This window comes from Rhinatrema bivittatum, chromosome 7, assembly GCF_901001135.1.
Source record: "Rhinatrema bivittatum chromosome 7, aRhiBiv1.1, whole genome shotgun sequence".
Taxonomy (NCBI): domain Eukaryota; kingdom Metazoa; phylum Chordata; class Amphibia; order Gymnophiona; family Rhinatrematidae; genus Rhinatrema; species Rhinatrema bivittatum.
The window spans coordinates 43113443-43131599 of record NC_042621.1 but is presented as its reverse complement, the minus strand read 5'-3'; the positions used below and the strand labels follow the sequence as shown (position 1 = coordinate 43131599).

Below are 18157 nucleotides of genomic sequence, written 5' to 3'. Positions count from 1 at the left end.
AGCCTCCTGTCAGAGCTTATGTGGGCTCCGGTTTATGCAATGCAGATATGAAGGCTATTGAAAGAGGGTGCACTTGGCAGAGCACACAATTTAACCCGCAGTTGTGTGCACAGTTTTTTGCAGTGCACTAAGCCTTTTCTTTGTTTAATTTTCTGGTTTATGTGTACTTCTTTTTAACTTACTGTGTTGGAAGTTAAAAGAATTATCTTGTGCTAAACTGTATTGGATTTTAGCACACAGTTTTAATGCTCAACCTTTTACATTTGTCTTATGGTTTGGAATTTGAAGGAGCCTCCAATGGGCGATCTTTTCGTCCTCTGTGCATGAGTCACACTGATGGGTCATGCATTCCACAAAATGTCTCAAATTGGAGGATTCCTCCAGAACTTTCTAGGAAAGCATTTGAGCATACTGAGGGGTTTCCACTGTTCAGTTTCTTTTTATTATTATTATTTATTGTACTAAATATATTGCAATTCAATACTTATCGTCAAAGGAAGTGACATCACCCGAACGCAATGACTGCCGAGCTAGGGAGCTCTGCGTGCAGCCTGCTTTGAAAAGAACTTGCAGTTAATTGCAATTAGGTATATTTGCACCCCAAAGTGCAAGGGAGCAATGTCCAGTCAAAAAAAGGTGTAAGACTGGTGTGAGTTTTGCAAAACAAACCCTGGTAAGGAGAGCCACAGTACTTACATAGCCACCGGGAGAGAAAAGAATAATGCAGCTGTGGGAACAACAGAGGAGGGTGATGGTGCAAGAGGTCTAACCAGGGCTAAATTCTTCACCTGCTTTTGAGAGTTAAAGGCCAACATAGTGGAGGTAAAACCTGAAGTTCTTCAGAAGGTACAGTCGGAAATTAAGCAGCAGATGGTGGACGCGGAGCAGAGTATACAAGAGCAGAATGAAGAAATGGCTCAGCTGCAGGAATATGTAAAGGCCCTGCAGCCGGAAAAAAGGAAATTGTGTTCGTTACATTAGTGTGTAGGACTCTTACTGGACCTGGAGAAAGCAATCTGAGGGAGGAGGAGCTGCCTGCAGTGGATGATATGAGCTGTTGGGATTCATGCAGATTTTGTTTTAAAGGTTTTGCATAAGTAAAAAATTAAATTAAAAGTTTAAAAAAAAATGGTTCATCACCATGAATAATATGTCATCAGCAAAGAGGGATACTTTATACTCCTCCCGCACAACCCTTATCCCAGCAATTTCATTTAATTTCCTCAACTTCGCAGCTAAAAGCTCAATCACAAATAAAAGGAGACACCCCTATCTTGTTCCCCTTTCCACAGCAAATGTTTTTGAATATCCCCCATTCACTTTAATAGTTGCCCTCCCCTCTCAACCAAATTAAAAAGTTCATCTCAAACCCCTTCTTTTCCAACATCTTAAACCTGAATGTGCAATGAACCCTATTGAAGGCTTTCTCAGCGTCTATAGTGAGGAGTATGGTAGGTGTTTGTTCTATCTGAGACCAACAAATAAGATTTAAGATTTTCCATATATTATCTGTTGCTTATTGCCTTGTATGAACCCACTTGATCTGAAGCCAAGAAATCATTTAATCTTTCCACGATGACCTTAGCTTCTCTAAGTGCCCCTTTAACCCCTCGATCATGTAACGGTCCAACTGATTCCCTCACAGACTTTCTGCTTCGGATATATTTTAAAAGTGTTTTTACTGTGAGTTTTTGCCTCTACGGCCAACTTCTTTTCAAATTCTCTCTTAGCCTGTTTTATCAATGTCTTACATTTAACTTGCCAATGATCTGGTGGCCAAGAAATAATAATATAGCTTAGGCAACTCTAAGCCACCACAATCTTTGGCAGGTTCAAAGTAGCATATTTAATGCGAGGATCATTCCCCCTCCATACAAAAGAAGAAATCGCCCCTGAAAACAATGGAATACTGACATAGGAATATTACAAGGCAAGTGTTAAAATAAGTATAAGAATTGTGGGATCACCATCATTTTAACCAACTTAACATGACCCAGCAAGCATAGTGGAAGAGATAATCAACTATCCAGGTCATGAAAAGTCTTCTGAAGAACCAGTGGGTAGTTCACGTTGTTCAGATAATATCAGCAGGGACAGTAATCCCTAATTATTTAAGTCCTGCTCTAGTGGTAGAGAAGGGACTTAATGGAGGGAATTTCTGTCCCACACAGAGAACTTCAGATTTCATGTAATTGATCATATATCCTGAATATTGGCTATAGTCTTTGAGTAACTCCAGCACTGGTGCAGATCTGGATGCTTTGGTTTGTTGTCTACCAATATTAATGAGGGAGCTAGAAGTATATGGCAGGGTTTTGGGCTTTAAGGTCAATAAGGGGAAATCGGAGATATTGAATCTAAATGTGCCTTTGGAACAAGTGGAAAGATTGAAACTAGCCTTCCCGTTACAGTAAGCGAAAGAAACTGTCAAATATTTGGGGAGTGAATATTAGCTGGAATTGGAAAAGGCTTTTTAAGGATACTTACAAACTGTTGATGGCAGCAATGGTGAAAGACCTAGAGATTTGGGCTCATCATGCATTATCGTGGCTAGGAAGGATAGCCGCAATCAAAATTATGCTGCTGCCCAGATGGCATTACTTGTTTCAAACCTTGCCAGTTGCTATACTGGATACATTTTTTAAACTATTGCAACAGAGAATCTTTAGCTTTATTTGGAGGAGGCATTCCCCAAGGGTATCCCAAGGAGTCTTATGCCAGGGAAAACCACAAGCTACATTATATAGCAGCTCAACTAAAAAGCTGTATGGGGTGGCAGGAACTGGGGAAGCCAATCCATGGAGTACCCTGGAGCAAAGTTTCATATGGGGGAACACTTTTCAAACCGTCACTTGGCACCGCACTAGAAGAGTTGGTGGAAACAACTTAATAATCTGTTGTCTACACCTGTCAAATTTGGGAAAGATACAAATCAGTGCTATTGGAGATGCAAGATTTCTCTCCTCTTATGCCGATAGGAGTGCATAGATATGTCAGTGTGGGTGATATTCCCTTTGCACTAGGTCAGGGGTGGGCAAAAAAAGGGTTAACAAATTTGGGGCAAGTTTGGCAGCAGGATAAGATTGCTGCATTTGAAGAGCTGGTTAGACAAAATGGTCTTAACAGAAAGATAGGTTTGGGTATCTCCAGGTCAAACATTTTCTGACCAATAATTTGATATCTTGAGACATAGGAAGGTCTGTCACTGACTTTGAAACATTTTTTACAAAATGGGGAGGAGAGAAAGGGATACATTCAAAAATATATAAATTACTACTTCCTATTCTGAAAGATAAACCCAAACACATTTGGGATTAGGAAAAGGACTAAGGGAAAGAGTTGGAAAGCATTGACTGGGAATGATGCTTTACATGGGCTGCCAAAAGCTCAATCTCAGCCTTAACAGAAAATAGCTATAAGATTGTATATCATTGGTATATGACGCCTTACAGGTTACATAAAAGGTTCAGTGCTATTTCAGAGGGCTGTTGGTGAAAATGTGGGGTGGGGGGTGAGTATCCTTTGGTATATATGGTGGAAATGTGGAGAAATCCAACCTTTTTGGGCTATGGTAAAGGATGTGATTTATGATATTTTGGATATAACAATGACTTTGTACACTGTATAAAGACCAGTTAGCCTCACCTCTGTGATGGGAAAATTAATGGAGACTCTGCTGAAGGAAAGGATATTGAACTATTTACAATCCGGTGGGTTGCAGGACCCGAGGCAGCATGAGTTCACCAGGGGAAGGTCTTTCCAGACAAATCTAATTGACTTTTTGATTGGGTGACTAGAGAACTGGATCAAGGAAGAGCACTCTGTGATTTACTTGGATTTCAGCAAAACTTTCGATACAGTTCCAGATAAGAGGCTCATGAATAAAATGATAAGCTTGGGTTGAGATCCAAGATGGTTGAGTGGATTACTAACTGGTTGACTGACAGGAAACAATGTGTAATGGTAAATGGACCCCCACTCTGATGAGAGAACGGTGTTAACTAGAGTGCCTTGAGGATCGGTTTTAGGACTGGTACTGTTCAGTATCTTCGTGAGTGACATTACAGAGAGGTTAGAGCAGGGATGGCAAACTCCAGTCCTCGAGTACCACAAACAGACCAGGTTTTCAGGATATCCACAATGAATATGCATGAGATAGATTTGCATACAGTGGAGGCAGTGCATGAACATCTTTCTCATGCATATTCATTGTAGATATCCTGAAAACCTGGCCTGTTTGTAGCACTTGAGGACTGGAGTTTGCCATCCCGGGGTTAGAAGGAAAAGTTTGCCTTTTTGTGGATTATACTAAGATCTGCAACAGAGTGGCGCACCTGAAGGAGCAAAGAAAATGAAAAGTCATTTAAAACAACTTGAAGAATAGGGGAAGATTTAGCAGCTGCGATTCAGTTCTAAGAAGTGCAGAGTAATGCACCTGGGGTGTGGTTATTCAAAAGAGCTGTATGTGATGGGGTCAAAAGACTATCGTGCATGGACCGGGGGGGAGGGGTGATTGTGTCTGGCGATCTGAAGGCAACAAAGCAATGTACTTAGGATTACCAAAGTATTTGATGTGAATCTTAGACCTAGTACTAAATGCTGCTGCCAAATATTATATAAATTGTCTTGTGGAGTAAGTTTGACTCCATTTAAAAAAGAATTACATTGGCTAACTATGCAAGAGAGAGTACAATTCAACATTTTAACTGTGGCACATACATTGATTTATTTAGATTCTCACACTGGTATGCTCCCACAGTTGTTTATACTCTTCTGCTCAAAATTTACTTGTTTTACCTTCAAATAATCAAATTCGACTACAAACTACTTTTAAATGTACATTTTCTATGTCTATCACAAAATTATGGAACTGTATTCCTCAATATATGACAGGAACCAGGATACTTAAAATTTAGGAAACAAAAGCTTTTTTATTTTGTCAAGTGTATTTAGATTGAATTTTTTAATGATCTTTTTATTGTTTTATGGTGTATGTATAAATATTATGTATGTTTTATGATGTAATCCGTGTTGAACTGATGGAAATTGTGGAACAAAAATGAATAAATAAATAGTGACAAGGCGATAGCTAAAGCCAGAAAGATACTGGACTGCATAGAGCAAACTGGTTCTACAGGCACCCCCCAGCCAGTCGGGTTTTCAGGGTATCCCTAATGAATATGCATGAGAAATATTTGCATACACAGGAGGTAGTGCATGCTGTTCAGCTTGGAGAAGAGACGGCTGAGGGGGGATATGATAGAGGTCTTTAAAATCATGAGAGGTCTAGAACAGGTAAATGTGAATTGACTATTTACTCTTTCATATAATAGAATGACTAGGGGGCACTCCATGAAGTTAGCAAGTAGCACATTCAAGACTAATCGGAGAAAATTCTTTTTCACTCAACGCACAATAAAGCTCTGGAATTTGTTGCCAGAGGATGTGGTTAGTGCAGTTAGTGTAGCTGGGTTCAAAAAAGGTTTGGATAAGTTCTTGGAGGAGAAGTCCATTAGCAGCTATTGATCAAGTTTACTTAGGGAATAGCCACTGCTATTGATTGCATCAGTAGCATGGGATCTTCTTGGTGTTTGGGTAATTGCCAGGTTCTTGTGGCCTAGTTTGGCCTCTGTTGGAGACGGGATGCTGGGCTTGATGGACCCTTGGTCTGACCCAGCATGGGAATTTCTTATATTCTTATGTTCTTATCCCTAAAGGCTTAAAGAAAGGGATGGTGTAACATTTCTGCATGGGCGTAACCTGCACGAAGCGACAGTTATTATCTTTACAGAATGGGGGTAACCTGCATGGAGTGGCAGCTACTACCCTTAACAGCATGCACGAGGTAACCCGCGTGGAATGGCAGTTACTACCCTTAACAGAACATATAGGGGTAACCTGCACAGAGCAGCAGTTACTACCTTAACAGAATGGGGTAACCAGGAGAGAGTGAGAGAGACGGTGCAGGAGATTCTAACTTGCCGTTCCAGCTGAGGAAACTCCGGGGCGAGCGGTGGCCTAGCAGCCCGACGGTAACTCAATCAGCTGAGCCTCCAGTGACGTCAGAGGGCGGACCCGGAGAGAAACAGGAAGCCCTACAAAATCGGGCTGTGTGCGGCGAAACCCTGAGCGAGTGAGAGAGACGGTGCAGGAGATTCTAACTTGCCGTTCCAGCTGAGGAAACTCCGGGGCGAGGGGTGGCCTAGCAGCCCAACGGTAACTCAATCAGCTGAGCCTCCAGTGACGTCAGAGGGTGTTAAACTTACTCTGTGCTTATGGCCAGGGACACGACTCAGTAAAAAGTATAATGTATGTGTATTAGTCAATATAAGTGTTCTCGGGAGATGCTGGGTACTGGGTGCCCTTAGTCTTTCAAACTGACCAGCATCTCTCTGTATACAGAAAGTGATCCTTGTTTTATAGATAACATTCAAATACAGGGTAGAAGGTTCTAGAGACTTGCATGACTGCCCAAAGGATCATTTACATAAGTTGTGATGTCAACTGCATGATTAAATCATCGCTAACTATCCTGATTGGCTTCCCAGGATGTGTAGCCCATTTCCCATGACTTTCTTTGTTCTGGTAAACTGTTACTGGTCAAGACAATCAACACGTCTGTAACTGTGTGGATTACAAACTCCTGAGAATAGTGCCTGAAGCTCCCCTGTGGTGACTCTATGAATGGACATCACCTGTCTGGTGTTAGCTTGCCTGCAGATATCCATGCTCAGAAAGTCACTCAGTCCATGCAGGCCAAAGACACGCAGAGGCTTCTGGGATTTCCTTCTCCAATGTTGGTTTTCTGTTCAGGCATACTTCTCAAGGACGGACCTGGAGAGAAACTGGAAGCCCTACAAAATCGGGCTGTGTGCGGTGCGTCGCCAAAGCCGCGTGTGCCTAAGAGGCGCGCGCGATTAGGCTTTGCCTGGTCTCGCCTGATTTCGCCTGGGGTCTATTGACTTGGAAACAAACTTTTAAGGTACTTTTTTTCCCTTCTCCTCCTGCTCTTTCACGGACTATCATGCATGATATTAAATTATCAATACATAGACAAGATAATGAGTGACTTCAGTTTAAATTGTTTCCAACATTAAATATGCCTCCTAAAAGGAAAGGCAAGGTGAGGGTGTTCCCTTCCCTCCCCTTACCCTCTCCTATACAATCTGAGATTACTCACTTCTTGACTTCCTCTGCATTTGGAAGGGTTGGAACTGAGGAGCCTGTTGTGCTAGACAGTCAGGGAGGACTGTCTATGCCGACAGAGGAGGCCTCCCTCAGTCCTCATGTAGGACTGCCACCTGCGCAGAGAGATGGGGAAGGGAGTAAAGGAGAAGCTCCTGTTCAAGTCATCTGTCCTAGCCCGGATGCGGGAATGTTGGTAACCCGCAACATGGGCTTGGACATTCAGGCAGCGCTGGGTGTTCAAGGAGCAGAAGGAGGAATAACAACCCCACTGTCTGACCAACTGACCAACGGATCACCCCCTATCCCGCCCGAACGACCTGCAGTGGTCGCTTTAGACAATCTATGGGAGATGATGGCCGGAGTGTTAGAAAAGATTAAAGGGTTAGAAACTAAAGTGGATGGGATAGCTACTGGAAATCAAAAAGAATTTTACCAAACTCAAAAACAAATTAAAGATTCATTAGAGAGAATAAAGATACTTGAAGTAAATGAAAAGAAACATCAAGAATTTCACGTAGCAGTGGTCAAAGATAGAGATAATGCTGCACGTAGGATTGAAAATTTGGAAAATAATGCTAAACATTTAAATTTAAGGTTTCTAAATTTTCCCAGAATAATTGGTGAAGGCCCCTTAATTTCCTTAAAAAAGTTTCTTGCTGAAAAGCTTGGTGTTGAAGATCAATCTGTTATTATAACTAATTTTTATTTCCTTCCTAAGTCTAGAAATGAAGTTTTGCAAAGATCTGAACAAATGTTTCAAGGAGATCTAACAAATTTCTTAGAGGATTCTAGTGCCCAGGTCATTGATTGGGGCACTTTGCTGGTAACATTTGCTTCAGTAAATGACATCAGTCAAGTCATGAAAAAGTATTTCAGCAAATACCCCATCAATTATCAGGGGAAAATGATTAAAGTGTTTCCAGATTTATCCGCATCCACTCAAGTTAGGCGGAAAGCCTTTTTAGGACTTCGCCAAGATGTTATTTCGATAGGTTTTTCCTTTGCTTTGAGATTCCCTTGTAAATGTTTTATTAAAAAGCAAGATGAAATATATATTTTCTTTACTCCTGACCATTTAAAAAGTTTTCTAGATCAGAAAAAATTAACTACTTCATCTCCCTTGCCTAAAGTTTAAAAATAAGTTAGAGAATAGCAGGGATATGTATTGTTTTTCTTATTCCATTAGATACTGTTTCCTAAATATCTCCCCAAATTTGTGGATATCACGCAACTCTCTCAATGCTGTTTTGAAATGATAATTGAGTTAGACTGTATAATATAATAATCTTGAATGATTCTTGTTTATGATGGTCTAGATTTCCACAACGTCAAACCAATGTATTTTTGTGAATTTCTTAAATCAATGTTATGTGATTTATTGAAAAAAGTTATAAATAAATAATAAAAAAACAAAACAAAAACAGAATGGGGTAACCTGCATGGAGTGGCAGCTACTACCCTTAACAGCATGCATGAAGTAACCCGCATGGAATGGCAGTTACTACCCTTAACAAAACATATGGGGGTAATCTGCACAGAGTGGCAGTTACTTCCGTAACAGAATGGGGGTAACCTGCATGGAATGGCAACTACTGCCCTTAACAGAACACTTGCACGTAGCGACAGTTGCTACGCTTAACAGAAACATGGAAGTAACCTGCACAGAGTGGTAGTTACTACCGTAACAGAATGGGGGTAACTTGCACAGAGCGGCAGTTGCTACCTTAACAGAATGGGGGTAACCTGCACGGAGTGACAATTACTATCATAAACAAATTACTGGGCAGTCTAAATGGACCATTTGGTCTTTATCTGCTGTCATTTTTATGTTAGTATGCTTTGAGTCCCTTACGCGAAGATTGGACAATGTATGTTATATGGGAAACTTAACGGCAGTGCAAAATAAGACATTAAACATCTTTCAAACAATATGGGAACCATACTAGATTTGGTGGGCAAAGTTTATTCCGCACTACTCCAGCCTGGTGGCTCCCCTGACAGCCCTCACTCGTAAGGGTGCGGATGCGCGAAGGTGGCCTTCCACCGCTGTACAGGCCTTCCAAGATCTCAAGGAGGCCTTTCTGCAGGACACTTGTCTCCGCCATCCTGATCCTCAGCGCCAGTTCATTATAGAGGTGGATGCTTCAAACATTGCGGTGGGGGCTGTGCTGCTCCAGACCGCCAAGAATGGCAAGTCCTGGCCCTGCTCTTACTTCTCCCGCAAGTTTTCGCCCGCAGAAACTACGGCATAGGCGACAAAGAATTGCTGGCCATTAAGTTAGCCTTCGAGGAGTGGCGCCAGTGGCTGGAGGGAGCTCAGCATCCCATCATAGTTTACACTGACCACAAAAATCTGGAATACCTGTCCCGCGCCCAGAGGCTCAATCCCCGGCAGGCACGCTGGTCTCTTTTTTTTAGTCGATTCGACTTCTCTCTTCATTATCGACCCGCGGCCAAGAACATTAGGGCTGATGCCCTCTCTCGCGCCACGGAAGTTGAGGATGGCTTGGAAGCTCCCCAATTCATTCTGGACCCGGCCAAGGTTCAACTGGTGGCCACAGACCTAGGGCCAGCTGGGAAGACGGTAGTTCCAGCCCGTTCACGAAGGAGGGTCCTAGCGTGGGCGCACGATTCTCTGACAGCTGGTCACCCAGGCATTGCTCGGACTCTTGAGCTTCTAACAGAGTTCTGTTGGTGGCCACGGGTCAAGGAAGATGTCCGGCACTACGTCCAATCGTGTCCCACGTGCGCACAGCAGAAACCACTACCGGGCCGCCCCTGGGGCCTGCTCCAGCCGCTTCCTATTCCCACAGAACCATGGTCACACCTTTCCACAGATTTCATCGTGGAACTGCCTCCGTCAGAGGGTAAAACCGTAATTTGGGTCACGGTTGACCGGTTTTCGAAAATGGCCCACTTTGTGCCTCTTGCCAAGCTGCCCACGGCTCCAGAACTGGCCGACCTGTTCGTCCATCATATTTTTCGATTACACGGATTGCCCTCGCACATTACCTCGGACCGGGGTCCCCAGTTCACAGCCAAATACTGGAGGGCACTGTGTAGGAAATTCGGGATACAATTGGATTTCACCACAGCATTTCACCCTCAGAGCAACGGACAAGTGGAACGGACTAACCGCACCCTGAAAACCTTCCTTCGAGCCTTCGTTGGAGACCTCCAAGACAATTGGGTCTCTCTCTTACCATGGGCTGTTTTCTTATAATCGCCACAAACACTCCGCTACGTTACAACCTCCCTTCCAGATGGTCTATGGGAGGGTTCCCAAGCCTCCGCTACCATTATCTCTACAACTCTCTTCTCCAGCGGCGCAACTGACGGCCAGCCAGCTCCGCCACCTCTGGCACACCACCCAGGAGAAACTTAGTAGGACCGCAGCCCGCTTCAAGCAGTACGCGGATCGGTCTCGACGGGCCGTTCCGGTCTTCTTACCCGGATCTAGAGTGTGGTTGAGCACCAAACACCTCCAATTGCGGACTCCCTCCATGAGATTGGCGCCTCATTATATTGGACCCTTCCCGGTGGCCGAACGTATTGGGGCAGTGTCCTATAGGCTACGACTGCCTTCGACCCTCAAGATCCATGATGTCTTCCATGTGTCTTTACTGAAGCCACTGGTTCTCTCCCGATTCCGGGCTCCTCCGCCAGAGCCCACAGATATCTCATCAGACCAGGAAGCGACCTATACAGTGAAAGAAGTGTTGGATGTCCGTTTTCGCCGCCATTGGTAGGAATACCTTCTGTCGTGGGAGGGATATGGCCCAGAGGAGAATTCCTGGGAACCCTCTTCACATATCCTGGATAAGGACCTTCTTCGCCAGTTCCATTCCGGGCACCCGGGCAAGCCGCGGCCTCCCGGGAGGGGGCGTAGGAGGGGGGGTACTGTTGCGGTCCCGGGTCGGCCCCGGGAGCGCCGCCTACCTCGCCGGGCGTCTGGGTCCGCTCTGCCCTCCCCGGGCCTCCAGGCACCTTTGCCGCCGCTCCCCTGCTGCCGGCGCACCTCGCCCGGGCCTGTGCCTCCTTCGGCCGCCACGCTCCTGCTCCGGCGGAGCAGCCGGCGTCTCGCCGCGGCTGGCTCCGCCCCCTAGGCGCACACGCGCGCCTCGGCTGCACATTTAAAGGGCCAGGCGCGGGGGAACTTGGTTCCTCCCTCGGGTGACGTCAGAGGATGCAGGGCTACTTAAGCCTTGCAGTCCCTGCTCTCTGGGCCTTGCAGTGAGGTTCTAATTTACCCCATAAATCAGGATCTAATGATCTTTTATGTAACAGTTCCCATTTGGCAATTTTTTGATGTAATTCCAGTTGAGTTCTCTTGTTTAACAAAAGTGGCTCTAGAAATCAATTTACCCCTAACCACAGTCTTCATGCATTCCTATAAAGTAACTGGACCACAATCTCCAGTCTCATTATCCAAAAAATATTCCCTGATCTCTGTCTCCAGTTTATCCCTATAGTTTGCATCATCAAGTAAACTATTGTTTAAGTGCCAGGATTTCCTATCCTTACCAACCTGGGAAAAACCAAATGAAATCCAGATAGGAGCATGGTCGGACCATGTTATGCTACCCATACCCTCATCCACTGACCTGTTACCAGTGTTTTATCAATTAAGAGATAATCCAGTCTAGAATAAGACAGGTGAGCTTTAGAGAAAAAAAGTGTAATTATGAAATGTTGGATGTTTTATATGCCAGATATCAACTAATCTCCTATCTGATCATCAGATGTTTAAGGGCTATGTGGGAAACACGAGATCCTGCAGACTCTCTTTTGGAATTATCTAAGAATGGGTAGCAAGTAAGATTAAAATCCCCTCCAATGATTAAGTGACCCTCAGCCCAATCTGACATTATCCCAGAGATTTTATTTAAAAAAGAACCTTGCCCTGAGTTGGGAGCATAAACATTTACCATAGCAAACAAAGTACTGTATAATTAGTGCAATAAATCTCCCCTCAGTATCTTTCAATGTAGCCTTAACATCCACCACCAAATGTGTAGAGAATAAAATGCCCACCCCACAGTATTTATGGCATACTGGTGCAGAAGCTAAACATTATTTAGGGAACTGCTGAGATCTAAGTAACCCCTCATTATGCCGTCTAAGATGTGTCTCACAGAGGCCTGCAAACGTTCCATGTCTTGAAAAAATAAGTGTCTCTTGCCTGGAGAATTCATCCTCTTGGTATTAAGCGAGATAATCTTTAATGTTCCCATAACAAAAAACTAATCTTCTCCTCAAATGTGCACTGAGAACCACTAAGGCCCCCTATCTCCAAGTGAACTCACCCTGTAACCAAATTAGCCTCCATTGCAATCCTGTTACTATACCACCCCCCACCAAGACACATCACCACTCCCTGTAGTGGCCATTCTCATCCATAAGGAATGACGTCATCTGGGCCTCCTACTTGACTCCACCCCCGACCATCAAATCAAAATAAAGATTCTGAATCCAGAATCCTGCTTGTATCAGCATCCCCAATTATAAATCCCTTTACAGCAGTTTTTAACATAGAAAAAGAAAAGTCAGCAATAGCCATATGGCAGACCAATGGTCAAAAATGCCACTCATAATAGACATAATGTAATTCGGGATGGACTGTCCTGTGAGAGACAGTTGTGCAAGTGATCCACTCGGTTGACGCTTCAGCCTCCTTTCTCCATTTGCCACTCTCTGCCATCTGGAAGGCGTCGTACCAACTCTCAACTGTCTGGAACATGGGCCCCAATGGCGCTTTAGAAAAGTCCATTCCAGCAGCCTTCATGATCTCCACTGCTTCAGGCACTGTGCGAACCTTAGAGTTAACTCCCTCAATAGTAAAACTGAGCGCAAATGGGAACAGCCATCAATAGCCCAAATTACAATTGCGTAGCTCTGATAGAATTCCCTTGAAGTCTCTCCTTTTAGGTATGGTAATAGATGAAAGTTCCTGCAAAACCTCCACTCTATGACCTCTCCAAGTAATGGGTCCCCTTCGTCGTGCTGCCAACATCATCTTTTCCTTTATGGGAAAATCATGAAAGCAGGCCACAATGTCTGTAGGCAAATTGCCTCGGGGAGTCCACAGAGCCCAATGAACCCGCTCCAGCTGTACTGTACCTTGGGTATAACAGCCTTTTGATCTTCTGAACCTTACAGCAACATACAAATGCTGTCCACCACTTGAAAGCAGTCTCCAAATTCCAGGGGATCAGGGACCCCCAAAATCATAAATGAGCTCTCCTCATACAGTTCTCAAGATCCTCCAGCCGTCATGAATCTCTCCTTGTCTGATGGCCATTTTATCGCAAGCCTCTTGAAACTGTGTCATCTCTGCAGTGTTATCGTCTAGTCACATCTTGGCCTCTCCCACTCTTTTCCCTAGTTCAAGCAAATCACCTTTTATCTCAGTCACAGAATTAATGATCTCCTCCTTGATTGCCAATATATCAGCATGTAGCTCCTTAAACCATTGCTGGAATTCTCGCCAAGGTGATGCCTCACCAGTTTTGGGAACAGACACTCCACTTGCAGCCGCTGGCTCCTCATGATCTGCCATAGCCTTGCTGTCTAGGCCTCTTCCTCACACGCCAACACCCCGGCATAAGAAAACTGTTTCACATCAGTTTTCTTTTTCTGGGATGCCATCATCGTGATCAGCCGGGTCTTTTCTGTAAATTACTGCTAAAGGTAAGCAACACATCACTAAATCTTGGGGATGTATGAAGATGAGATCGGGAGCTAACAGTTCAAGCAGCTATAGCCCGGGATGATGTCACTTCCGCCTTCAAAATCCATGAGCTTTTATGTAGCTAGATATCTGCAAAGATTTAATATGGCATAATGGTGTGCTCTTATTGGTATTTTTGTACTACTTGTATTCAATAAAGTAAATTTAAAAAAGTAATGCAGAGCCAAATTTAATAATACAAATTTAATAATAAAAATCTTAATAATACAGTATAAAATATATCAAGTAATACAAACAGCTTAAATCAATACTACTGTCCCCCTTTACAGAGCCTTATAAACAAGGATCAGTATTTTAAGCTTACTCTCTGAGCTACAGGCAATCAGTGAAGTAACCCAGACAAATATTTTTGCCCCAAACAGCAGCATCCCTTCAGTACATTGGATTAATTGAAGATACCTGATCTGCCTAGCAATATACCCTTGATAAAGGGAGTTGCAGTAGTCTAAACAACTAAATATCGGTGCATTTCCTTGTTACTTACAAAAAAAAACTAATTTAGTGCAATAATCTTAAAGAGTAAAAACATGACCAACAACGGCAGAGATTTGGTCATCCATGGATAACTTGGCATCAGACTTCACTCCCAAGAAAGTGACCTGATTTCTTGACTAGATCAGAATTCCAGACAGAATAGGAAAACCAAGTAAAGGTTGGTTTGCTCTGCGTATCCAGGTAGGCTCTGTTTTAAGAGGATTACGTTTTAATTTATGCTGTTGCAGCCATGTAGCAATTGCTGCTAAGCAAGAGTTTAATGAAGATCAATTTTCAGGTTTACCAAGTTCTGTAAAAACACCCAGATGAATATCATCTGCATAATATATAATAGCTAATGTCATGGTCCTGAATTTCAGTAGCTTGTGAGACCAAATATAATTGAATAAAATTGGGGCTCCAATAGAGCCCTGTTGGACCCCAAAAAGTAATGGTTTAGAGGCAGATACAACTTGATACCAAATTACTTTAAAGACTTGATTTGTTATATACAAATGAAACCATTTGCATAACCCAAATCTTGCAAATGTTGCACTAGAAAATTGCGATTGATAATCTAGAACAAGAGGTCATGCATGGTATGAGGCTCCAAGGAGGTAGACCAGAAGTAATATCAGAAATATTTCTTTACGGAAAGGGTGGTGGATACATGGAATGGACTCCTAGTGGAGACAGTAGAGACAAAAACAATAAAAAAAAAAGCCTGGGATGAACACTGAGGATCCCTGGTGGCAAAGAAGCGAGTTGAAAGCCAGAGATCAGCTGGGGTGTATAATGGACTTTACCTGTCGTTCTATCCTGTGACAGTGGTTTGGGAAGGTTTCAGTATTGCAAGAGCAGAGACATGGGGAGGGGTGATAAGGACAAAAACAGCAGAGAAAGGAACCTTATGGTTCCAGCAGGCTGCAGATCCCCAGAGGCCTGCTGGGCTGGTACTGGCAGGTTGGTGGTAGCAGGATAGATGTCTAGGCAATAGTCTCACTAGTTTTGGTAACTGTTTAAATTATGGCGTGGAGGAGTAGCCTGGTGGTTAGAGCAGTAGGCTTTGAACCAGGGAGACCAGGGTTCAGATCTCACTGCTGCTCCTTGTGACCTTGGGCAAGTCACTTTACCCTCCATTGTCTCAGGGCAAAATTAAATTGTATGCCCTCTGGGTACAGAGAAGTAACTACAGAATCCACTTTGAAGTACCAAAAAGTGGAATATAAAAAATCAGATAAATAAAATAAATAAAAATTATAAATCCTGGTGGTAAGACATGGTGGAAGAGGGAAGTTGGGTGGGCTGGATATTGGATTAAGAATAAGATCTTGTTTGGCCATTTATCCAGGTTGTTAGAGTACTAAACATGGTTAGCAATGTAGACAGGAATAACTGGGTACAATAGATGGGTCAGTGGGTATTTTTCTGCCATCATTTATTATGTTACTGTGTAAATCAGCAGTTTCAAGAGGTCCTCAGCATGCTCACAGAAAATGGTCCTTATGGACTGTCATGCCAAGTGTTAGTGTTTTGAGTGAATACCACAATATCATCAGGTGTGGCTTCCTTACCAAGGTACCCCCTCAGTTTAGGCTTAGTAGGAGAGGCTCCAAACCTGCCTGAATAGCACAGGAAGTTCAACTTAAAGCTGATCTTGAAGTCTATCAAAAAGGCTTTGAGAACCAACTATAGTTGTACTGGTAGCCAAACCTTGCGGAAGCAGTCCTCAGTCATTTTGACTCCCTTGATTCAAGGATAGGTTCTGCAGCAGGGATAATTCCCACTCCCCCTGCCTTCTCCCAAGACACCATTCTAGAGACTGAATGGATTCTTATCATGAGTCACAGTGATCAAGCGCTGAACCTTAGAGGCATCAATGTCATGGTGCTCTTCATTGGCACATAGCTTTGAGGACTTGGATGTAATCAAAGTGTTCCATGCTCTAAAATAGCTGTGCATGGAGGACTGTCCAAACTACTGAACAGAAGCTGGTTTGTGACCATCTTCAAAGGGCAATCCCATGGATTTTGAAGAATTCCTCCACATGACTTTCATGGATGTTCAGTCCCCTCTGTAACCAACCCACAGTTCTTTTAGTCAAGATGCTATATTAGGAGCTGAACAGGTTGATCATGGAGGCATTTGACTGACACCCCAAGGATGTCTATATGCTTGGGTCAAGTGATCTAAAGGTGCATGCATCTGTTTCACCAGGCCGCGAGTCCAAGACTCTTGACCTCATTGGGAAGAGGTTCTTTGGAAATACTATGCCATTATCCTAGCAGGTATATAATCACTTGTATACCCTATAGAGCAGTGTTTCCCAAACTTTTCAAGCCCAAGGCACAACAAAATTAATAAAAATATTGAGAGACACATGAGCCTCAGTGGGACAGGTAGTGTGGATATGGAGAACACTTTTAAGATCAAAAAATGAGTTAGAGCATCAGCTTGTAGAAGGGAGCTCAATATCTGTTCAGCCTCTGCTTGTCAGATCCGTGCAGGCCTTGCCTTGCTTAAAGACTCCTCTGAAGCTGCATGCAGTGCCAGGGGATATGAAGGTGGTTTGATCCCAGCTAGTGGAAGACTTCTTTCAGCCTCTGCAGTCCTCTGATCTGGGAGTTTGCTTTTTGGTGCAGTCGTTAGTGAGCTCCAGATCTTACTTTTTATTAGTCACTAAGAGGGCAATTTTGAAAGCCCACAGAGTGGCTTGCAGGTCCTACAAGCTCATTTTCAAAAGGAAATGCCCCACAGTATTTTCCCTTTGAAAACTCAGGGCCAGCAGAGACTGCAGGTACAAAAGGGCCCAAGGACTTACAAAGTATATGCAGGGATTTTAAAATGAAATCCCTGCGTGCCCTTCCCACAGCCAAAGGTACACACGCTGCAATTTTGTCCTCTGAGGGGAGGGTAGTTTAGTTTTATTAAAAATGTGTTGCCCGCTACATCACAAGTTTCGAAGCAGATAGCAAAAATTTTACATACATAATTTAAAAGCAAAGATAAAAATAACAGCAAAGCAAGATAATCATTGAAAAAAAAAGATTCAATACCATCTGTATTTAGTAATATCTCCTTCGCCATCCGAGAAGCACCTGAAGTAGCATCAGAAGCAATCGACAAAACAAGGGCCTTCACTAATTTATGAAGGAAGCAAATGCCTCCTTAAAAAGGAAGCTCTTTGAATCCTTTTAAAAATATTTTTCACACAGTAACATCCGACCAGAGATGAGCGAATCCCAATAAATTGGGCCCGCCACAGAGAAGGAAATATCCAATCGAGCAAGCTTTATAGAGGGAACCATAAGGAGGTTTTTATCAGCAGAGTGGAGTGAATATGTGGGGTCTATAAATTCTTAGTACGGAGCTAACCAGCAATATCATCATTATGAATTAGTTTAAAGATAATGGTAGCAAGCTTGTATAGCGTAATTTTCAGCCTGGGAAAAGTATCCCCATAACTGCTTAACTATCTGCAAATTCTTCTGAAAATTGTCCTCTCCTTGCTCATTATATGCAAAGGAGATTGCAGCCAGAAGAGAGAGAGAAGCCCTTTGCATAGATTGTCAGCGCGAGAGAGGCCCTTTACGCAGCTGGTCAGCATGAGGGAGATCCTTTATGTAGCTTGTCAGTGTGAGGGAGACCCTTTAGCAGCTGGTCAGTGCAAGGGAGACCCTTTGCATAACTTGTCAGCGCAAGAGAGGCTTTTCATACAGCTGGTCAGCATGAGAGAAGCTTTTT

General features: G+C 43.4%; 1 protein-coding gene across 1 annotated transcript in view; it reads left to right on the top strand.

Moving 5' to 3' along the window:
• The window catches only part of WWP2 (WW domain containing E3 ubiquitin protein ligase 2), a 227623-nt gene that overhangs the window by 80448 nt on the left and 129018 nt on the right, over positions 1–18157 (top strand).